Here is a 17,862-nt window from a genome sequence, read left to right on the forward strand (position 1 = left end):
TTAGTGATTTACGTAGTGACTGAGCAAATATTTCTGAGAAATGAATAGATGACTGCCACAAGAAAGGGGTACTGGATGGCACAATCTACTATCATGGAATTCAAAGCTGAGGATTGTTTTGGAGGGTCCTAGAACCGCATGTTCCACATATGGCCTAGATCTAATAGTTTGTAACTTGTCATTAATCGGATCTTTGTTCAAGCAACTTTGCCCCATTGCCAAAAATAATCCCTCAAGTCACACTCTATTTTGTTATTTATTCTGTATTTCTAATAGCATTTTAAATCCCTAACTGAAACTATCTTGATTATTTTAATACACTGGTTCTCTTCGCCTTTGAAGATAATACTTTGTAAACAGTGCACTTGTTTGCCTTGTTGGTGGCTGATCTCCCAATTCTTAGGATTACTGGAACACAGTAAGAAGCCAATAAGTAGTTGCTGATGAATGAATATTTATAGGGTTAGATATTTTCTCCTTCTTTCCCGTTACATCTGCCCCAATCTGAATATGTGCTTCACAACTTTCCAACTAAGAACATTGATCCTACTAAGGATTCCTGTTCACAAACCTCTCCTCAAGAAATGTGAATTAGGAACACAAAGAAGGTTAAAGTATAAAGTAAGTTGTTGATTGTCTCATGATAGTTAAATTATTAAAGTGATGGCTCAGTGATTTTGTCAGTCATTACTTCAAGTCATTCTCACCAGTGGGTTAACGAATTGGAAGTACAGTTATCTCCTGATTTACTGGTCTTAGCTGTTTCTATGCTGTTACACTCAGATAATCAGTCTCCCACACATCATTGCCACACAATTGTAAACGTGATGCTCACTTGAAACATGACTTGGTGCTTTGTTTACTTAAACCAGCCTAAAAATGAACTGAAAATCTTATTAGTTCATAAAGAAAGGGCAAAATCAACTCCTCTTTAAACTCAGTTGTTCTTCCTTTTTTGAACAATCAGATGTCCTCATATTTTTGTGCTAAATACAAAATACTAAGAATAAATTTACATTTATTTAATACACTGTTTAGTTTATATGTAAAAATCTAGAAATAGTATCGTACAGTAGAATAATCCTGTAATGTCAAGAATTAATTATGATAGCATATGTAAACCATTTCTCTTCTTGTCTCTTTAATTCAACCAAATATGTCTTATTCATCTTCTCACACAGAATGTCTAAACTACCCACTTAAATTTGATGCCCAGGGCAAGAAATATTTTCCACATTGTGGATGGTTATTATCTAGTATGATTCTAATTGTTGCTGCCCTATTTTTGTAAAGTGCCACTCTGTAATCACATCAGTGATTTAATGTTTCTAAATCATTTACATTTTTAAGCCTCTAGTATTATGAATATTTTATACAGTAGTTGATTTATTACATACACAAAATACTTCAAAACAAAGTGCTCTTTTGGTGTTTTGAGAATTTATATGTAATGTGAAGAGAAAAGGGAATTTGTATTGGTATTTTAAATTCCACTATCATTTATTGAATCCTTACCAAGTGTGAGGTCCTGGGATAAGAGATACATACTTTTTTTTTAATCTAAAATTCAGTTTTGACTATAGTTGCAAGAGGTTATCATCATTTAGTTTCCTTGTTTTCAATTTAGACCCTTATATATACTTGCAGATTGTGTTTTCTGTAGACTCTGAAACATTTATGGACCTGCATTATAAGATTTTGTATCCCAACAGACTATGAGAACCAATTGTTTTTGTTTTGTTTGTTTTATGAAAATTTCTAATACTTAAAAAAAAAAACTTTGCACCCATGACCCATTTCCAACAATTATGAACTCAAAGGGGAATGTGATTTCTCCATACCCTATTCACTCCTCCCCATACCTAATATTTGGAGAAACCTCCATACTCAATATTATTTTGTCCATAAATATTTTAGTAAGTCCCTGTAAAATATCAGCACTCTTTTCCTGAATATAATCAGAATATCATGGTCACGTCCACAAAACATTAACAAACAATCCAAGAATTTCAAATCACTGTTCAATTTTTCAGTTTTCCCCCAAATTTCATATTATTAAAAAGTTTAGACATTTAAATTAGGTTATAAATAAATTCCACACATTGTGATATATTGGAGTCTTTCTACTAATATATAAATTTCCCCTTCATCTATCTTTTTGTTTTCCTTGAAATTTATTTGTGAGAAAGCTAGTCATTTGGCCTATAAAGTCACCTATAGCCTAGAATGATTTGTCTCAGAGTGTTGTTTCACATGGCCTTTTGCTCTCTGTATTTCCTATTCATTTATTCTTTTTTAAAATGCAATTTTATTGAGATATGTTATATATTCACATACCATATAATCATCCAAATTCTTTAACCAATGGTTTACAGTATCATCTTATTGCTGTGCTTTCATCATCAATATTGATTTTTGAACATTTTCAGTATTCCAAAAATAAATAAAAACCAGAATAAAAGTAAAAGGCACACACAAAACATGCCACATCCATCCTATTATTTATTTGTTGTCTTTTTTTATTTTTCTTACTCATCTGTCCATATACTGGATAAAGTGCATGTCCAGTCACAAGGCATTAACACTCATATGGTCACAGCTTAAAAGTCTATAGTTATTCAGTAATCTTCAAGAATCAAGCTATTGGATGACAGTTCAAGAGTTTCAGGTATTCCATACACCAAAACTGAAAAGAGATATCTATATACTGCATAAGAATAACCTCCAGAATGATCTCTCAACTCTATTTGTAATCTCCCAACCACTGAAACTTTGTTTCATTTTTCTTCCTCCTTTTGGTCAAGAAGTCTTTTTTAATCCTACAATGCCAGGGCCAGGCTCATCCCTGGCAGTCATGTCCCACATTCCTAGGGGGATCTGTATGTCTAGGAGTCATGTCCCATGTAGGGCAGAGAGCAGTGAGTTCACTTGCGGAGTTGGCTTAGAGGCCACATCTGAGCAACAAAAGAGGTTCTCTGGAGGTGACTCTTAGGCATAATCATAAGTAGGTTTCACCTCTCCTTTGTAGGAAAAAGTTTCATAATGGCAAGCCCCAAGATTGAGAGCTTGGCCCATCAAATTGGCAATCACTAATGATCATGAGACTATCAGGTCTTTTCCAGGTGAGAAGTTTCATTTTTCTATTTTTTTCCCCCAGTTCCTTAAGGGGATTTTGCAAATACTTTTTAATATTCTGTTCAGATTACTCTGGTATGTATCAGGGCCTCACCAACCTGTATAAACCAACAAGATCTCACTCCCTATTCAAGGTTCTATGAAGTTATGGTATTCGAATAAGCTAACCATACAAGTTAAGTTATATAGAGTGCTACTGAAAATATAAACTTTGCACCAAATAAACATCTATTTCTTTATTCTCACACAGAAATTGAAGTTTTAAAGTAGAGTCAATATCATCCTTTACTCTTTTGCCTAATTTAGCTAGTCCTACCCAGATCAGCTTCATTCATATCTCTAATTGAAGCCTGACGACTTTTTCAGTGTTTTTAACAGTGGCTATATGGGCTCATGCTGAATTTCACAGCTGCAGAACTTTAGCAGTGAGTCTCAGGTTTCACACAAATACCTGAAGTTCCAGGGAATGACCGGATTATACACAGAGCTCAGCATCTCAGAATTTAGAAATGTTACAACTCCAGAATAGATGTGACTGCTATAAAATCTTACAATCTAGAAATCTTTACAATAGACCTTCACCTGATAACCTATGCTCTCAAATTCAATTCTCAGAGTTTACAAATTACAGTTAGTCCATATTAGTGAGGTGTTATGATTTTTTAAAATAATATTTTAATTTTGTTTCTGGTTTATTTCATTCAACATACTGTCCTCAAGGTTCATTCACCTAGTTGCATGCCTCACAACTTCATTCCTTCTTACAGGTGCCCAAGAGTTCATGTATGTATACAATGCATACATACCTTGTATGATATGTGAATAAAACTGTTTAAAAATGAACAAAGAGATACAAGTGCTGGAGAAAATGTGGAGAGAGAAATGTACCTATTCATATTTGGTAGGGTAGAATGGTGCAGCCCCTTTGGAGGGCAGTGTGGTGGTTCCACAAGAGGCTAGGAGTGGGGTTGCCATATGATCCTGCAACCCTGTAGTCCCTTAGGACCAACTCAATCCCTTGCTAAACATGAAAACTGCCGCCATAAACACCAGTGTGCAAACGTCCATTTTTGTCCAGGCTTTCAGTTCCTCTAAGAATACATCCAACTACAGGGATGTATTGTGAGTATTTTGTTGAGTATTTTTGCATCTATATTCATTAAAGTAATGGGTCTGTAATATCTTTGTCTTGTTTTGGTATTAGGGTGATGTGGACTTATTGAATTAATTAGGTAGCTTTCCCTCTTCTTCAGTTTTTTTGGAAGTATTTGAGCAGGATTGGCACTACTTCTTTCTTTTTATTTTTACAATGCATATTAATAAATATTCTGTATTTTAAAATTTGCACATTGCTTTAACATTACATCCAAATAATATTTGAGTGGATGTCTGCTTTGTAAAACCATATGCTCAGCTTATTGTCATTTCTGTACAGAAATATCAGTACATTACTTTTTGTCACTAAGTTGTTTTATTAAGTCTCACAAGAAGAGAAATATTTAATGAAAAGAGATGGCTTAGATCATATGGCAGGTCTGCATAGCAAAGCTAAAGACAAATAAAAGCCTGAAGAAATAACAAACTTATGAGGTTACCTCCACTGTCTCCCAAAACAAGAAATAATCAATTTGATTTAAGGTAAAATTTTTGCATAAGTCACTAAATTAAGAGTTTTTGAAAGAGAAGATGCAGTGGTCATCTTGAGTGTTTCACTGAAAGGCCGAGCTATTTTATCTATTTCATTTGCTCCAGCCTTTGTCAACAAGCCACTACAAATGGGCCTCTTGTGATCATTTAAGCAGCAGTATTTATTAAATTTCTCCTTCAGATGCTGTTGTTATTATTCTCTGTTGCTGTAGAAAGACTGGTTATTAGTCATAAATGACTGTATTTCATCTTGTGAGATAAAGATTTCCTCATCTGAAGTCCATTCATCTAAACTCTTGGAGCATTTTCCAGAATAGGGACCAAATGACATTTCTGAAGGTTCTACAAACTGTGGAACATATTTCCCATACTTGAACTAAGGCACTGGCTGCCAAGTCTTTTTGGAGTTGCTACAGCTTTCAGCATGTGCATGTTTAGTCTTGAATGCTTGGCAGCATTCACATGTGAAGCCTTTTCATCCTGCACTTTTCTTTTTTGGCAGCTTCTTGATGACTGAGTCAATCTCTTTACTTGTGATTGGTTTGTTGAGGTCATCTGTTTCTTCTCACGTCAATGTTGGTTGTTTATGCTTTTCTAGGAAGCTGTCCATTTCGTCTGCATTGTCTAGTTTTTTAGCATGTAGTTGCTCATAATAGCCTTTCATGATCTTTATTTCTGTGTTGTTAATAGTTATGTCCCCTCTCCAATTTCTGATTTTATTTATCTGATTCTGTCTACTGTTTTCATGTTCTCAGCTTCATTTATTTCTGCTCTAATCTTCATTATTTCTTTCCTTCTGTTAGCTTTGGGATTAGTTTTCTGTTCTTTTTCTAGTTCCTTCAAGTGAACAGTTAAGTCCTTAATTTTTGCTCTTCTTTTTTAATTTAGGGCCTTAGGACAGTACATTTCCCTCTCAACACTGCCTTTGCCACATCCCATAAGTTTTGATAGGTTGTGTTTTCATTTTCCATTTGTCTCAAGATATTTACTAATTTCTCTTGTAATTCTTCCCTTGACCCACTGGTTGTTTAGGTGTGTGCTGTTTAGCGTCCATATATTTCTGAATTTTTTGGCCTTCTGCCTATTATTGATTTCCAACTTCCATTATGATCTCACAAAGTGTTCTGTATAACTTCAGTCTTTTAAAATTTATTGAGACTTGCTTTGTGACCCAACAGGTGGTCCATCCTGAATAATGATCCATGGGCACTTGAGAAAATATGTATCCTGCTTTTGTGGGGTGTAATGTTCTATAAATGTCTGAAAAGTCTAGTTCATCTATCATATTATTAAAAATCTGTTTCCTTATTAATCCTCTGTCTAAATGCTCTGTCCATTGATGGGAGCGGTGTATTGAAGTCTCCAACTATTATGTAGAGGTTTCTACTTCTCCTTTCATTGTGTGTGCCTTGTGTATTTTGGGTACAATGGCTCAGTGCATAAATATTTGTTTGTCATGTCTTCTTCATTATTTTTCCTTTTTATTAATACATAGTGTCCTTCTTTGTCTCTTTTAATTGTTTTACATTTGAAGTCTAATTTTGTCAAATATTAGTATAGCTACCCCTACTCTTTATTGTTTTTCTTTGGTTGTTGTTGTTGTTTCGTTTTGTTTTTTGCATGAAATATCTTTATCCAACCTTTCACTTTCAATCTGTTTTTGTCCTTGGGTCTAAAGTAATTCTCTTATAGACAGCATATAGATGGGTCCTGTTTTTTAATCCATTCTGCAAGTCTATATCGTTTGATTGGGAAGTTTAATCCATGGCCATTTAATGTTATTACTGTGCAGGCAACACTTCTACCATTTTATCTTTTGGATTTTATATGTCATATCTTATTTTTTTTCCTCTTTTTACCCTTACTGATTGTCTTCATTTCTACACTGTTCTCCAGATCTCTCTCTCCTGTCTTTTTCTATGTGCCTGTAGTGTTCCCTTTAGTTTTTCTTGTTGAGCTGGTCTCTTAGTCACAAATCTCTCAGCATCAGTTTGAGAATATTTAAAATCTCCCTCATTTTTGAAGGATAGTTTTGCTGAGTATAGAATTCTCATCTGGCAGTTTTTCTCTTTCAGAATCTTAAATGTAAAATACCACTGGTTTATGCTGAGAAATCTGCGGTTAGTCTTATCGAGTTTCTCTTGTATTTAATTGATTGCTTTTCTCTCACTGCTTTCAGAAGTCTCTGTTTTGACGTTTGTCAATCTGATTAGTAAATGTCTTGCAGTAGGTCAATTTAGATCTATTTTGCTTGGGGTTCACTGCACTTCTTGAATCTGTAATTTTATGTTTCTTATAAGAGATGGTAAATTTTCAGTGTTTATTTCCTCCATTATTCCTTCTGCCCCTTTCCCCTTCTTGTCTTCTTCTGGGGCACCTATGACACATATATTCAAATGCTTCATGTTGTCATTCAATTCCCTGAGACCCTGCTCATATTTTTCCATGATTTTTCCTATCTGTTCTTTTGGGTATAGGATTTCAGATGTCCTGTCCTCTAGTTCACTAAGCCTTTCTTCTGTCTCTTCAAATCTGCTGTTGTAAGTCTCCACTGTGTATCCATTTCTTCTGTTGTGATTTTCATTACCATAAGTTCTGCCATTTGTTTTTATAAGCTTATGAGTTCTTTATGTTTGTTTAATGTTTTCTTTATATCCTTCATCTCTTTTGCCAGATCTTCCCTCAACTAACTGATTTTATTTTTTACTTGATTTAACATGTTTGACTGAATATTAGTTAGTTGTTTTAACTCCTGCATCTTATTTGAATTGTTAGTTTGTTCCTGTGACTGGGTCATATCTTCATTTTTCCTAGTATGACTTGTAAATTTTTTTGGTGTCTCAGAATCTAATGTCCTTGATTAGTTTAGTCTGGACGTCATTGTCACTGCTTTAGCTAAGTTTTTCTTGTTTGTTAGCTTTGCTCTCTGTTTGTTATTTTGGTGTTCAGTTTAACTTTATTCTAGATATCTAGCATAGTTTCTTTTTTGTTCAGAATTTTTCAGCTCTTTTTTTTTTTCTGGTTCTTGCCCTGCCTAAATGGAACCTTTTTTCTTTTTTTGTCCGGATGGTCTTCCCAGATACCACCAACCCCAATCAGATTTTCCCAGGTGTGTTAGGCCCAGGCCCCGGGAGGAGGGTATTGTCAGTGTTAAATTCCCCTGGGAATGAGACCTAGCAGGTTGTTAGAGATTTCTGTGAAGCCTCTACTCTCTGTGATTTTTTCTGACCTTCTCAGCAGCCGGTATTTATCAGCCTGCAGCTCTTCACTGGCATAAAGCAGTATGGTGCCTTTAATTCTAAGCTGACCTTGCAGCTGGCAGGGATGTGGTTGAGACAGTGTCTGATTTAGAAAGTAGTCTTAGGGCTTAACCCCTGAGGTCTGAATTCTCTGACTGAAGTCCCTCACAGAACTTGGGCCCCATCTTCCTTTTCCTGGGGGAAGATAAGTCCTTTGAGGAATTAATTCCTTCACTTGACTTGTTACTTTGACTTTCAGACCTATCTTAATTCTGCCCTTGCCTGGATCAGGGCTGACAACTGAAAATGCCTGAGGCTTTCTCTAATGAGCTACTTAGTATAGTTTTAAAAAATCCCTTGAGCTGGTCCCCAGACCCCAAAGTTCAACCTGTCAAGATCCAGAGCTGGTGCCTGGCTCTTTGCGCTTTGGGATATAGCCCTTTTCCACAAATTGTTATTTTTTGCATGTGTTTTTATTTTTCCCATCAGCCCTACATCCTGTCTGCTGGGAGAAATCTCAGGATTCCTTCCATGTTTGCTCTTGGTTTATCTGAGCTTGGAGCTTGTATTCAGCAGACCAAATTTGTTAGTTAAAACTGTAATTGGAGGTTGGCTGGGTTGTCTTCCCTTGCCCCTAGAAGAGGTCTCTTCTTTTTCCCGTGGGGAAGTGTTTCTGACTGAGCCTGCCATGCCAGTGGGGAGGGGTGCCAGCCTCTGGCTTTTGGGGCTTTACTCACAGTTCTGTGACTGATCTCAACCCTTCAACCCATTCCAGCCTGGTGTATATTGTGTTTCTGGTCATGGGTGAGCCCCAAATGGTTGTTCCAGAGAGTTCCTTTCTATTTACTTGCTGCCCTAGAGGACTAATAAATTCCATATCTCCTTACACTGTCATCTTTCTTGCCTCACCTCCCAGAACTCATCTATTCTTAGATCCAGAGGTTTTATGAGATTCAACTTGATTGTTTTAGCAAAACTATTTTATTATTTTTTGCACATCATTCCTTTATTATATTGATCTGGAAAAAAGATTTAGTACAGTTATACTCAAACTGAGTACTGTGTTCAAGTGGTAGGGCCAAGCTACTGCAACATGATTCAGAAATTGGACACAGTAAAAGACACATTTGGACATGATCAAGAGGGATTTCACTGTCACAAAACAATGAAGAGAGGGATTCTAAAATACCCAGCAGGATGAACTCCTTCTATCCCCTTTAGAAGTCAAGGAACTTACCCCACAGAGGTCTTTTGATGACCACAAATGGAACTATTATTTCAACTGCCACTAGAGACCCCAGAAAGTTTTTTTTTAATTATATATATTATTTTGTAAAAGTAAATGCAACACATAAACATTCAGGGGGTTGATTCCAACTTTCTGAATCCAGCTCCTCTGGAGTCAGGGAGGAAATAAGTTGTATTTTTAAGAATCATCATGCAGGTTACATTTATCTGCTACTAGAATGACTAAAGCTCCTTCTCCCCACACCACACAAGACTGACTACAGAATAGTAAAGGCTCCCAGAAACAGGAACAGGCGCTCTTGCTTCCCCTCATAGGTCATGGCTTAGCATGGTTCCTCCCTATCTCATGCTGAAGCAGATTCTTAGTAAACAAGCCACTGGTAAAATCCCTCGGGTCATTATCTAGGTCCTGAACTGAGAACCCATGCCCCAGAGGGGCCATTCTGACCAGACTGCGTAAGTGGAGTGGGTGCAGGAAACTAAATGACTGAAAAGATAATGGGAGCCACTGATCCCCATTTGCAGCTACAACTTAAAATGCCTACCAATGTGCTGAGTGTGACAAGTATTGGGGACAAGTATAGAGTGACAGGATGGGCAAGGAAGGCAATAGTAATCTGCCTGCTTGCCTTCACTTCTTGGACTTGCCCTGGGCACCACAGTTTCCATTGGCTTTACACACAGTATCTTTGTCCCCTAAGAACTGCATGGGCTTCAAGTTCTTGTCCAGATCATAGGCAATGGGAATACCAGTGGGTGGATTCCGCTCCATGATAGGCTCTTCAGAGAGACCTTCCAGATGCTTGACAATGCCCTGAAGACTATTGCCATGAGCTGCAATCAACATCTGTTTCCCCTTCTTGATGTGAGGAGCTATTTCTTCATTCCAAAAGTGCAGGGTTCTGGCAATAGTGTCCTTCAGACTCTCACAGGAGGGTAGCTCATCTTCAGTGAGGGCTGCCTACCTGCAATCCTTACCGATATTGCTGTAGAAGGGATGGTCAGGCTCCATTGGCAGTGGTGGCACATCATAGGAGCACCTCAAGATATTAACCTAGGCTTCACCGTGCTTGGCAGCAGTTTCTGCTTTATTGAGGCACCAGGTCCTCACTACTGGCAGCCACATCTGGTCAGTGGCTTCCAGCACAGTCCAGAGGGTCTGGATTGCTCTCTTCTGTACTGAGATGAAGCAGATGTCAAACTCATAGCCAGCATCTCATAGCACCTGACTGCCACACTTCGCCTCCACTGGGCTCAGATCTGAGTCATACCAGCCACTGAAGCAGTTCTCCATGTTCCAGACACTTTCACTATGCCAGATCAGTACCAGCTTGTAGGCTGCCCTGACAGCAGATTCGGGATGCAGTGTAGAATCCAAAACTATTTTCATAAGTAGCATTGTGTTCTTCCTCATGAGGCACATAATATCTGGTTGTCTCTCTTTTCTTACATTGTTTACAGTGGCTCATTAGCAATGTCTAGATCTACTTAATCATTAAGCATTGCAAAATTGCTATATCTTATTTCTAACATTTTATTATAACTGTCCTTCATATGCTATTTGCTTTTCCGGTGGTATTTTTTCTAAAGGCAGGATAAATGCCTGTTTTTCTTTCTTTTGCAGTTTTTAAAATAATGAGTTGGTTTTCTAGTATCCTCCAACAATGACCAATTACAAATAGAGATAGATAAGTAGGTAGGTAGGCAGGCATGTAAGTAGGTAGGTAAGTAGATAGATAGATAGATAGATAGATAGATAGATAGATAGATAGATGGATAGACAGACAGATAAACAGATAGAGTGCTAATTTGAAAGTGTTGTGTACCCCAGAAAAGCCATGTTCTTTAATCTTGATTCAATGTTGTTGGGTGGGCTTTTCTTTTCACGTGCAGGCACTGGGAATTGAACCCAGGTCTCCAGCATGGCAGGCGAGAACTCTGCCACTGAGCCACCATCGCCCGCCCAGTGAGATCTTTTTGATTAAGTTGTTTCTATGGAGATGTGATCCACCCAATTGTGGGCAGCACCTTGTGATTAGGTGGTGTGCCAATTTGAAGCTGTTATGTTCCCCAGAAAGCCATGTTCTTTAATCCTGATTTTAAAATTGTGGGGGTAGAAACTGATTGGACTATTTCCATGGAGATATGACACACATAATTGTGGGTGTGACACACATAATTGTGGGTATGCAGTTGGTTAGATGGAGCTCTAATTTTTCCCATTTAAGGTGTGTCTTGATTAGTTTACTGGAGTCCTTTAAAAGGGGAAATACTTTCAAGAAATCTCAGATGGAGACACTGGAGAACGAAAGTGACAGAGCTGACATGAGACCCAGATGTTTGGAGATGCAGAAAGTAAATGCCCCTGGGGAAGTTGTTTGAAACCAAAAGCTAAAGACCCCAGCAGATGCCAGCCACTTGTCTTCCCAGCTGATGAAGGTGTTATGGACCCATCAGCCTTTCTTACATCAAAGTATCTTTCTTTGGATACCTTAAATTCCCTTTTTAAAAGCCATTCCTTTTCTGCTATATTGCATCCCAGCAGCCTTAACAAACTCAAACAGTTGATTTTCATAGAAACTACCCAAATAGGTAGTTTCCTATTCAAGGTGGGCCATTTACTGGAGTCCTTTAAGAGGGAACCATTTTGGAAAAAGCTTTGGAGCTGGCACAGAGACTTTGGACATGCAGAAAGAAAACACACCTGGGAAAGCTGTTTTGAACCTGGAAGCCAAAGGACCACCAGACACAGGCCATATGCCTTCCCAGATCAGTGACCTTTCTTGAGTCAAGGTATCCTTCTCTGAATGCCTTAGTTTGGACATTTTTTATGGCCTTAGAACTATAAACTTGCAACTTAATAAGTTCCCTTTATAAAAGCCAATCCTTATTTTTTGTATATTGCGTTTCCAACAGCATTAACAAACTAAAACAGATAGCTAGATACGGATGATAGGAGACACAGAGATAAAGTAAGATAGAGAGATAGATAATCATGGACTCATGGATTTAATCTATTTGATATGTATCAAATTGGGTCAGTTATTATCTTTTTTAGTTTCCTCAGTGCCAAAAATAAATAACGTTCAATGATTTGGCTTAACAAGAGGAATGTATTGGTGGGTTTCAGAGATCAGAAGTCTTGATTCATCCTAGGGTCAGTATCTTCTGGCTGGATGGCAAACTTTGGGGTTCCTTGGCTTTTCCATCGCATGGCAATGCACACGCTATCATCTTCCCTTTTATCTTATGGGTTCCATTGAATTCCAGCTTCTTGCTTCTCCCATGTCTTCTCTCTTTTCCTTTTGTTCATAAGGACTTCAGCCATATTGTATAGATGCCAACTCTCATTCATTTTGGTCACACCTTAATTAGTTACATTTCCAAATGTCCTATTTACAAATGGGTTCATACCCATAGGGCCAGGGGTTAAGACCTGAACATGCCTTTCCTGGAGATGTGATTCAATCCCTGACATTATCTTTATTGATTTTCACATTGTTCCATCTTTGGTCAGTGGAAGTCTCTTAAAGTTTGCTTTAGAGTTCATCTGACACAGCTTGAATTGTCTCTGTTAGACAACTAGTTATCTGGTGACTAGCATGTTGGAGGGAACTCTTGTACAGATACTGCACTCTATTTGGAATCAAACATTTCCTCCAAATTCTATGATTCCTGTTAGATTTTCTTAACTTCAATCTGAGTGCTAGGGGATCTTATTGAATTTTTTTTTCAGTTGGTAGAATAGAAAATATGTTTTTGTTTTGATTTTAAAGAAATAATATCTTGTTTTTTTACATTTGAAATTCAAAGCTTTGGGATTTTTAGGTAATTTCTTCTGTCTTACATGTCTATCTCCTTTCTCCCCTGCTGAAAGTCCTGGGTATCAATAAAGCCTGTGTGATAAAATTATAATATCACATAATCTCATCTTTATTTTCTCCCACATTAAATACCCAATAGTGTATTGCACTAGGAAGCTGCAGTCAAGTTACTGTGTTTTAAAGTCATTTCTATAGTTCCTCTCTATGTAGTTATATTACCAACTGGATACATATTTGCGTTCATTTGATTAATTTTATTTTAAGTTTTAGAGTCTCCTTATTTAAAGTTTGATTTTGGTTTTGAATTCCCTAAAATATTATGTGGTTCAGTGACAAAATACAAAACACTATATATATTCAATAATATATTCAAAGAGATATAGTTTGTGTCTTTATACCCTGTATTCTTTCTATTTTTTTATCCAGGTGGATGTAACCATTTTAAAAATAGTTTTTACTTTCATTGTTTGTCTTTTAGTAAGTAAATAAAAAAGTGTGTGTGTGTGTGTAAATGATCATGTACTATAAATACTTTTCTTCATCTTGCTTTTATTGGCTAGTGATACAGATGTTGTGCTGATCTGGAGCCATTTTGTACCCCAGAAAAGCCATGCCCTTTAATCCTCATTCAGTATTGCTGGGTGGGAGTTTTTAAATTGTTTTCATGGGGATATGACCCACTCAATTGTGGATAATAACTTTGATTAGATGGTTTCCATGGAGATGTGTCTCCACCCATTAAGGTGGGGTTGCTTACTGGAGTCCTTTAAAAGAGGAAACATTTTGTAGAAAGCCTACAGAGAAAGAGAGAGAGCTCACAGAAACCTCAGAGTATAGCTGACACAGATACCAATACTTGGAGAACAGAGACACAGATGTCTGGAAATGTTTGGAGCCCAGCATATGTCACCATGAGAAGTTAAACAAGCCAGAACCTGAAAGTCAAGCGATGAAAGCCAGCTCCAGAGAAGCAAAGTGAGGAACCCACATAGGAACAGAGGCTGAAAGCAATGGAGCCCAGGAGCAAGGGACTAGCAGATGCCACTCACTTGGCTTCTCAGCTGACATAGGTGTTCTAGATCCATTGGCCTTTCTTGAGTGAAGGTCATCTCTTGTTGGTGCCTTAATTTGGGCACTTTCACTCTTTAGAACTGTAAACTTGTAACTTATTAAATTCAGTTTTTAAAAAGCCATTTCATTTCTGGTATATCACATTCCAGCAGCTTACAGACTAATATAAATTTTGGTACTAGGAGTGGGGTGCCATGGTTTGCAAATATAAAACATGCTGGAATGGCTTTTCAAATGGATAAGGGGAATATTTTGGAGAAATTGTGAGGCACCTGATAGAGAAGGCCTAGAATGCTTTGAAGAGACTGTTCATAGAAATGTGGACTCTAAAGATACCACTAATAAGGACTTAGACAGTAATTATGCATGTGTTATTGCAAACTGGAAGGAAGGAAATCCTTGCTTTAAAGCGGCAAAGAATCCAGAAAAATTAACTGCTGGTTTTAGGAAGGAAGGCATATTTTAAAAGCCATGAACTTGGATATTCAGCAGAAGAGATTTCCAAATCAAATATCTTTTTACTCCAGTAGAAAGAAAGTGTTAACTACTTTTTCCTTGCAGCTTATCATGAAATGCATCAGGAAAGTGATAAGCTGAGAACTGAACTCATGGGTAAGAAGAAACCAGAAATTAATGTTCTCAAAAATTCTGGGCTTCCAGAAAGGGAGCCCCCAAAGAATAGTGTCCAACATGAGGATTTAACCAAGCATGGAACCAGTAAGTCATTTCAGAGAAATCCAGGATTGAAGATGGAGTTATCCAGGAATGATTTGTGGAAAGTTGTGTTGTCTGATGGGTATGATCCCACTGTGCTACCTAGAAAACCAACAAAAGTGTTGTGGGATCTGAATAAATGGAACCACTGTCAGTCTGGACTGAAAGGGATAGAAAATGGATAGACTGAAGGAAAAGCGACTTCAAAGGCAGAACCATGGAAGCTAAGGTCTGAAGCCAAGAAACCCTGGGCCAGGAGAGCAGATGCACCCAAGCTCTTGGAGAGAGTGAGTTTGCCCCAAAGGAAGAGCACAGGAGTTTTAGTGCTTCAGGCCTCAGAGAGTGTGGAGCACATTCCTTGGGGATTAGAGGGAGCCTGGCTGCCACCCCATTGTTCTAGAGAAGTTGAGTGTATGCCTGCAGATGGCAGAGATCCCTGCTGCCTCAATGCTTAGAGAGGGTACAGCCAAGAAAAAGGTGGTTCCCCTAGTGTCACCCAAGGTTGCATTTGGAGAGTGCTGGCCACTGCATAGGTCCTTGAAAAGGGTGGGACTACTGCTTTCTAAAGCCCTGAGGATAAAAGACTCTCAGATTTTGAAATCTAATGGAGTTTGCCTTGTAGGTTTTTGTAACTGTTTGGGTCTTGTGTCCCTGTGTTCCTTCCAATTCCCCCCTATAGAAATGGGAATATTTATCCTATGACTGTCCCTCCTTTGTATGTTGACAGCAGATAACTTGTTCTGAGTGTTTATGGGTCCAAATCCAGAGGAGAATTTTGCCTTAGGACAGGCAATGCCTATAGCTGACTTGAAGAGTTTGTATTGTTTCTGACTTTGTATTGTATTGGTATTGTTACTGAAATGGTTTAAGTCTTTCTAATATTGTTGTGGAATGAATGTATTTTGCATTTGGAAAGAACATGTGTTTTGGGGGTCCAAAGGGTAGAATGTGCCAGTTTGAAGCTATTATGTACCCCAGAAAAACCATATTTAATCCTCTTTCAATACTGGATGGGATCTGTTTGATTGTTTGCATGGAGATGTGACCCACCCAATTATGGTTGGTAACTTTTGATTAAATTGTTTCCATGGAGCTGTGTTTCTACCCATTCAAGGTGGGGTTGCTTACTGGGGCGCTTTAAAAGGGAACCATTTTGGAAAAAAGCTTTAAAGTCAGGAGAGCCCATATTGCCAGAGGCCTTTGGAGATTGAAAGAAAATGCCTCTGGGGAAGCCATTGAAGAAGCTGGGAGAGAAAGCTAGCAGGCATTGCCATGTGCCTTGTCAGTTGACAGAGTTGTTCTGGACCCATTGGCCTTTTTAAAATCAAGTTATCTTTCCCTGGATGCCTTGGTTTGGACATTTTCATGGCCTTAGAACTGTAAACTTGCAACTTTATAAATTCCCCTTTTAAAAGCCATTCTGTTTCTGGTATACTGCATTCAGGCAGCTTACAGACTAAAACAGATATATACAATAGAATAGATACAGATATATATAGGCTATTTGAATTTATTCTTGTAAGGTAGTTTGGCTTTGGTTCTGACATATAGCCATATATTTATGTAAAGTTCTGTGTTTTTTTTTGGTTCTGAGATTTACCTTTGTACTTATATCTTTAAATAGTGTCCCCAATCCCTCCTCCTTCCCTCCATCAACTCCCTCTGTCTCTCTTTCTTAAGTTATTGTAACACTGAATTCTTGTTACACTGAGTTCTTATAACAGATTGTCTGTGAGCTTTATATTTGAAAGTCAGTTTGGCTTCAAATAATAATCTGTGGCTTGCATTCTCCTTCATGGACTGTCTTAAATATATCACTTCATTGTCTTCCATTGTGAAGAGGAGCTATTCATAAGATAATCCAATTTTCTTTCTTTGATCAGTGACATGGTAATTATAAATGGTTGTCCAAAATCTGTTCTCTTTTATTTTTGGATAGGCAGGTACTGGGAATTGAACCTGGGTCTCCAGTATGGCAGGTGAGAACTCTGCCTGCTGAGCCACCGTGGCCCACCCTCTTTTATTTTTAAAGTGTGATAATTTTACTAGGACATGTCTTGATGTAGGGTGGGTTGACTTTCTATAGTATATAGTGTGCCCTTTCAAAGTGTAGTTTCTAATCTTTTCTCCTCTGAAAAAAATTATTGAATTGTAGTTTGTGGTGTTTGTACTGTGTTTTGTTTTCTCTTTGTAAGGTTATAAATAAGCTAAAGTTCAAAATATTCAATCAAGAATGTCAATAACATAGGGTTTACCAATAAGAGTCAGTTTTGCCTTATATAATCAGCATCTGTGTAATTGTAACCAGAGGTATCTTATACAGCATTTGCTCTTTGATGCCATAGTCAAAAGCTAGGGATGTACTCCAAGTGACTTGGTTTCCTATAATTAAACGTTATCTAAACTGTATGCCCTAGAGCACTGGTGTTTCCTTGGAAAACATAGTTTCTTTGCCAAAAATGTTTAGGAAAAAATGTGAGTTAAGAAAAACTAGTTTATTGGAAAAGTGTATTATAATCTTCAGGAAGGATTAAAGTTTATGTAGCATTTCCCAAATGTATTTGACAGAAAGCTTGTTTGTAAATAACACATATTTCTAGTGGAGTACAATTTGGAAAATGCTAACTTGATTCATTTCTTATGGAATTGTGAAAAGATTTAGCTAAACATTTGAAATATTTAATATTTGCTTTCTGTGACAATTATTAGAAAAATCTTCTATAAGTGTTAATGTAGTGTAACTTTCTTTTATTTTATACAACACTTTTTTCTCATAAAATAGATGGTATCTTTAAAATTTTTTATTATTAAAGTAGTTTTACGTTTGCAGAAATATTATGCATAAAATATATAAAATACAGAGTTCCCATATACTACTCTATTATTAACAACTTACATTAGTGAGTTATATCTGTTACAACTCATGAAAGCATATTTTTATAATTGTAGTAATCACTATAGTCCAACATTTTCAACAAGATTCA

The 17,862-nt window shown here is 37.2% G+C and overlaps 1 protein-coding gene and 1 pseudogene across 7 annotated transcripts in view; one reads left to right on the forward strand and one right to left on the reverse strand.

Annotated features, from left to right (window-relative positions):
• CNTN1 (contactin 1) overlaps positions 1-17,862 on the forward strand; it is a 420,382-nt gene that overhangs the window by 74,775 nt on the left and 327,745 nt on the right. Inside the window, exon 1 of one of the 7 annotated variants that reach the window (XM_077170571.1) lies at positions 3,105-3,122. The exons of the other annotated variants lie outside the window; for them this stretch is intronic. The gene's annotated coding sequence lies outside the window, so the exon portion shown is untranslated. Of the gene's footprint in view, positions 1-3,104; positions 3,123-17,862 lie in introns of those variants that run through there. 7 annotated transcript variants of the gene reach the window in all.
• On the reverse strand, positions 9,901-10,668 carry LOC143690550 (phosphoglycerate mutase 1-like; annotated as a pseudogene).

The sequence above is a fragment of the Tamandua tetradactyla genome, chromosome 7 (assembly GCF_023851605.1).
Source record: "Tamandua tetradactyla isolate mTamTet1 chromosome 7, mTamTet1.pri, whole genome shotgun sequence".
In the NCBI taxonomy this organism is placed as follows: domain Eukaryota; kingdom Metazoa; phylum Chordata; class Mammalia; order Pilosa; family Myrmecophagidae; genus Tamandua; species Tamandua tetradactyla.